Raw genomic sequence first — 6,076 nt, forward strand, 5'->3', positions numbered from 1 at the left:
GGTCAGTGGGAGAGAGTTCAGACCCTGCCTCCCAGGCCTGGCTTTGCTGCTTTCACCCCGGGACCTTCTGGACAGTTCCTTCCGCTCCCTGGCCTCGATGTCTCCATCTGACTGAAATGCCCCCCAGTGTCGTGGGACAAACAAGGTAGTGGGTGTCAAAAGCCATGGGAATTGGGGTGCAGGGTGGGGAAGCCTTGAGGGGTGCAGTGAGGTCTCCCCAAGGGTGGGGAGCCAGGACTGGGCCACCTGGAAGTTTAAGAAAACCGCCCAGGTGGTGAACGAATGGAGGTGGAGGGGAAAGGTGCGGGGAGAGCCAGCGGAGGCGGGGCCGGGCTGGGCCAATGGTGCAGCTGAGCCGGGGTGGGAGGGGGCGGGCTCAGTGGGAGGCGGACGGAGCTGGGATTTGCGGGATGGGGTGGGAGGAACCTACGCCACCGCCACCGTGTTCCGGCTGGACCAGGCCTGCGGGCAGCAGCGCCGTCACTGTCCTCTTTCCACACATCCCTGGAATCCAGGGACCCCGCTTCCGGAGCCCAAAGGGCTACATCGTGAGAACACACCCTTGAGGTGTCTGGCCATCACCTTGGGGAGATTAGTTTCGATTTAACCCCAAAACAATAACGTCTCAGCTTTCCTAATCGCATCCAGCTGTGCAGGGCCTCATGCAGGCCTCACACAGCCCCTGCCCGCCTTCAACAGCCCCGGCCTGGCCCCCAGACGGAGACTCCAGGACACAGGGGTAATGGGGGCAGGTACCTCCGGTCTGCCCAGGCCCTGTGGAGGCAGCGCTCACCTCGGCCTTCCCCACAGGGGCGTCGTGGCCATTGCCACGGGGACGAATGGATGGCTTTTCCAGCTATTGGCTCTAGGGCCACTCACGGCACAAACTCAGACCTTCTAGAACCTGCCTGCCTAGCACTGACCTCGCCCTGCACCCCCTGCCTCCTGCACCCCTGGCCCCAGCCCCTCTGCCTGTGATGCAGCACACCTCCTCAGGGCCAGGCGGGTCCCTCCCCACCCTCCTTACCAAACCCCATGTCCTAGGGAATGAGTCACTCTCTCCTGCCCCAGGCTGCCCGGAGGGTGACATCAGCCAAGTTTCTGCCTCTAGACTTGGACACCCCAAGAGCAGGGCCACCTCTGGTTCCCCTCCAAATCCCTGGCCTTGATCCATCACATCAACAACGCTACCCAAGATCCACTCAGTGTTTCTCTTGCACCAGGCGCTATAGCATCGTCTGTGTGTTTGTTCACTGTGCTTTGTGAAGTGAGCACTGTCATTACCCACCACGGCACAGAGAGGTTGAGTGAGCTGCCCAGTGACACACAGCCAGATAGGCAGGGACCTGGAAGGAGCTGGGCAGCCTGGCCCGAACACTTTGCATCCTACCCGAGGACCCCTGGGTGAGCTGCCACAGGACCAGTGGCTGGGCACACGGGCAGGCCCTGGGCGTGTTTGTGGCACGACTACCTTGGGCCTTGTTACCTCTGCTTAGTCTGAAGGCGTAGGTCACGGGACAGCAAGATGGCCCCCCCCTGGATTATGTAAGCATTCTCCCCACCTCCCATCAGATCATTCCATCGGGGTCCTGGCCCCCAGTGGACCAGCGGAAGTGACACGCCCACCTCCCAAGGGTCTGTTCATTCAGAAGCCAGTCTCCCAGAACAGTGGGGGCCGAGGGGAGCGCACACAAAATGACACTGGGGGTCATAGCCAGACTGGCCGCCTCGCCGGGCTCTGCGGCGCTCGCCTCCGAGGCTGGGTCCCCGGGGACCGCCCGAGAGGGAGCAGGAGACAGGGTGTGCCCACGGCCTCCCCTCCCTGCCCCCGCTGGGGCCCGGCCAAGCCTCACGCCCGCCCATCACCAGTCACACAGCCACAATGGTGCCGTTCCCTGTCTCCTTTCCTGTGGGAAACTCGGGGAGACAGGGGTGGAGGGACTTGGGAGACCCCACCTGTCCTCTGTCCCTGCTGTTCCCCCTGGGACTCAGTGCCACAGACGTGGGACCAGTGATGGGAACCCCTGGATTCTGGCTCTGATCCCACTCTAACTCTGTGTCTGGCCCATCCTGGGCCTAGTCAAGCCCTTCCTCTCTCTGGGCCTCAGTTTCCCCACCAGCAACAGTTGACACTCGGGTTCAGTGGGTGATGACCCTTCCCGTCCTAAAGCCATATGGCCCTGCTGGGTTCCTGTCTCGTGCCTGGCCTGGCACCAGCATCGTGCCCACTCTGATGGGTGTCCAGGCAGGCGCCAGGGAACCGGGGGTTGGGGTGGAGGCTAGCCGAAGAGCCTGAGCACGCTTTCTGCAGGCCAGGGAGGCGAAGGGAGTCAGACCTTAGGGAGCAGAGAGGGCACCCACGTGAGCAAGCCCCTGCAGAGAGGAGTGGCCAGCATGTCCTTAGCTACTGACCCGCCAGCCTTCCCACCCCCATCCCGAGGACACTGTCGGGAACGTGGGTCCTCAGGCAGCCCGCCACTGTGGCCACCATGTGGCCTTAGGCAGGTTGCTGGACCTCTCTGAGCACATCTCCCTCCCCTGTCAAAGCCCCCGGTGACCGGTAAGGACTAGGGGAGGGGCGTGCAGCCCCTGGCGCAGAGCTAACACGTGGTGGGGACTCAGCCAGTGCAGAGCCTGGGCCTGGAAGCCAAAAGCCAGAGAGGGTAGTGATGGCTCTGGGGACTCCAGGTGTGGGCCTGGGTCCCGGCTCCCCTCTGCCCCAGGGCTGGGGGGCCTCAGGACGGTGGCACCACCCCACTCCTGCCCCTACACCCAGGGCCCCGGGACGGCGTCCCAGACACACGCCTTCCTGCTCCCATGAACTGGGCCCTTCTCTTCCTCAGTTGGGTGGCCGTCCCACCCCTACAGAAGAGGGAGCCCCGGGCCCCCCCCACTCCTCATCCCCTCCCACAGCCTCAAGCCCCTCTGGCTGCTGATTGGGGTCGGGGGCAGTTTTCCACCCGAGGCGTCTGATGACAAACATCACCAGCCGCCTGGCAAATCACCTCCCTGCAGGGTCTGCCTGTCTGCCCACCGAGCCCCTGAACCTTGGATTCCCTATCTGTAAAGGGGCAACACCGTCTATGGGCAGACAGGGAGAGTCAGTGAAATAACACAGGTGGTGCTCTTAGCCAGGGCTCCTAGTGAGGGTATCTGTGTCCCCGTGGGTGCACACATCTGTGGGTGTCTCTGGGTGTGAGGGCGCCCGGTCCTGCGGTGCCCGGGGTTTGGGGATTGGGCCGCCATGTGTCACTTCAGCCACCAGGCGGCAGCAGAGGGGAGCAGTTCTGCTCCGGGAGCCGGAGTCGGGCCCTCCTGGAGCCTGTGCTTCGGGCAGGGAGAGCGGGAGGGAGGCGAGGAGGCCCAGCGGGGTCACTCGGGGCCAGCAGAGGAGTCTGGGCTCGGATCCCGGCCCGGCCGGCCGTTTACTCCCGCACCCCGGCCCTCCTCTGTGCGCGGGGTGCTACCCAGCGGTGGCTGGATCTCTTCCAATGCGGAAATGGGAGGCGAGGCCCAGAGAGAGGCTTCCCACCCCGCACAGCTGCGGTCCTGGGCCTGGGCTTTCAGGCCTGGGGGGCCCCTGACCCCACGCCTCCGGGCTGCAGATGGGGAGCAGGGGCTTGGCCGACGTCACACCACAAATTCGACGCAGAGACGGGACTGGCCAGGCCTGCCCTGCTCACTCTGCCCACCACCAGTTCCAAAGGCCACCAAGAGGAGGGGTCCTGCTGCACCTCCAGCTGGGCCCACCCTCTGTGGGGGGGGGTGACCCTCCTCTGGCTGCCAGGCCCCAGGGAGGACCCGATGAGGCCTCCGTGGGCCCTGCTCCACCGGCCCTCATGGGGCAGTTTCAAATCTCAATGTCCCTTCCTCCCCGCTGGGAGGCCCGGGGGCTGTTGGGTCATGCTGGCTCCTGTGGCCTCCATGGGGGAAGGAGGTGAGTCACCCCTTGGGACACTTCCCTGCTCAGTTCCCAACTCTCTGGGCAGGTCCCACCTGCAGAGGAGCCTGGCCCAGAGCCCCAGGAAGGGAGAGGTGCCAGGCTTGACAGGGAAACGGGGCCTGGCTTCGCATGGGGCAGGGGAGGTCTGATGGGGACGCGGGCGACGGCCCTGGCCGCCCTCCGCATGCGCCAGCTCGGCATTTCCTCCGGGCCCCGGCACAGGAAGGCGGGCGGCCTCGAGCTCTCTGCTCTGTGGCCGGAAAGGACTCGTGTTCCAGGAACCTGCAGCTTGGCAGGTTGGAGGCGGCATGTCGGGCAGTTCCCGAGGCGACCGTGCTGCGAGGCCACCCTTGCGGCCCAGCGTGCGTCCACTCCCGCTCGGCCCGGGCCTCAGTCCCCCGCGGGCGCTGCTGTGATCACAGGCCGGGCTCCGGGCTCAATGCGAGGCCGCGGCCGAGGCTGGGGGCCTGGGGGCCGCGCCATCGAGGCCGGGAGACGAGTCAACGTCCGGGGTCCCCCGGGCCGCCCCAGAGCGAGGCCGCCAAGCGTCCCAGCCCGGCGTCCTCTCCCCGCTTGGCCCCGTGGCCCCCGTCTGGCAGCATTGGGAGGCCGCGAGCAGCCATCTTCCAGGCGAACTGGGGCCCGGCCAGCAGCGTTTCCCTGCGGCCTCCTCCCTCGCTCTGAGCGGCATGACCTCATCGGGAAGCCATTCCGGAAAGGAGCTGCAGAGCCCCTGGGAGTGGGAGTGGAGAGGAGCTTTCCAAGGGCCCTCCTGGCAGCCTCCCGTGCCAGACCAGGGCAGGCATCACGCCTCTGGGTGTCCGCCTGCCGGGCGACCACTGGGAGGGCAGCTGGCTTTTGTCAGCTTTTCGGGGTGACCGGGCCAGTCTGAAGCAGGCAGGCAGCAGGGCACTGGCCCCGGCCGGCTGGCTACCCAGTGGGCAGAGGATGGCTTTCCAGAGCCGGAACTGAATGACTGGACAGGAGGGGAAGCCGGGCCCAAGCTAATGGCAGAAGCTGAGCCCTCCCCCATTCCGGGCCTTGGTTTCCCCTCAGTCCAGCACCCCTCCCCCTGAGATCTTACCCTCCCCCTCCTGTGGCCCCAAGGAGCACTGGACATAAGTGAGCACATGACCGTGCTCCCTGCTGCCTGCTGATCTAAACCAGAGGCCCGGCTGCCTGCAGCTGCCTCTGAATCAGTCTTTCTGGGCCATGTGGTCAGGGCTGAGAGGGGTGGGGAGCCGCAGGGGCAGCTGGGGTGCTGGGGAAAGAGGAGGAACTTCCCGCCCTGCCTGAGGTGGGTGCCGAGGGATGAGGGTGTGGGGCAGACAAGAGGAGCTCCGAACTCTGGTCCCAGCCCTTCCACCCAACTTGGAGTCCAGAGAAACCTCTCAGACCCTCACTGTTCTCATCTGCGAAATGGGGCTAACAGTACCCTCCCACCCACCCCAGAGAATGCTTGGAAGGACTCTTGAAACCACATAAAACAGAGAATAGGAGGCACAGGCAGACAGGCTCTTGTGGGGGGCCTGTGGGCAATCACCAGCACCAGCTCCTCCTGGGCCACTTGCCAGTCTTCACGCTGCTGGGGCCAGAAGGGTCCTCCTAAGACAGAGGTCTGTTTGGTGCACGTCCCCACTAAAAGCTCCTTGCCCCAGGGTAAGTGAAACTGTCCTCCAGCCACACCTGACTGTGCATGTGCCCAAGTTCACCACACCTTCCTTCAAATTCTGTCTGGAGAACTCCTACTCATCCTTCAAAACTCCAGGTGAGATGCCCCCTCCTCTGAAATGTCTCACAGGGTTGCTCTGAGAGCCAAAAAAGAACATATATGTGTGAACACATGGGAAAGGTAAGGGGTATCATGCTCACGACTGTCCTTGTTATTCATCAGAAAGAGGTCAGAACCAAAGAAACATGTGTGAGCCGGAAGTGCAACTGGGGATGGGAGTTAGCAGGAAGGTTTTCTGGCTTGGGATTTAAGCCCAGCCTTGGCAGATGGTAGATTTTCAAAGACGAGAGGAAGAAATTGGAAGCTAGGAAGAGGCAGTAGTGCAGCAGTTTTCAATATGGCTGCCGATTCCTTGGCTCTCCTCTCATTGAGAGGTGGGGTCTATGTCCTCTCCTCTTGAA

Source organism: Balaenoptera borealis, assembly GCF_965194805.1.
Source record: "Balaenoptera borealis genome assembly, chromosome: 13".
Taxonomy (NCBI): domain Eukaryota; kingdom Metazoa; phylum Chordata; class Mammalia; order Artiodactyla; family Balaenopteridae; genus Balaenoptera; species Balaenoptera borealis.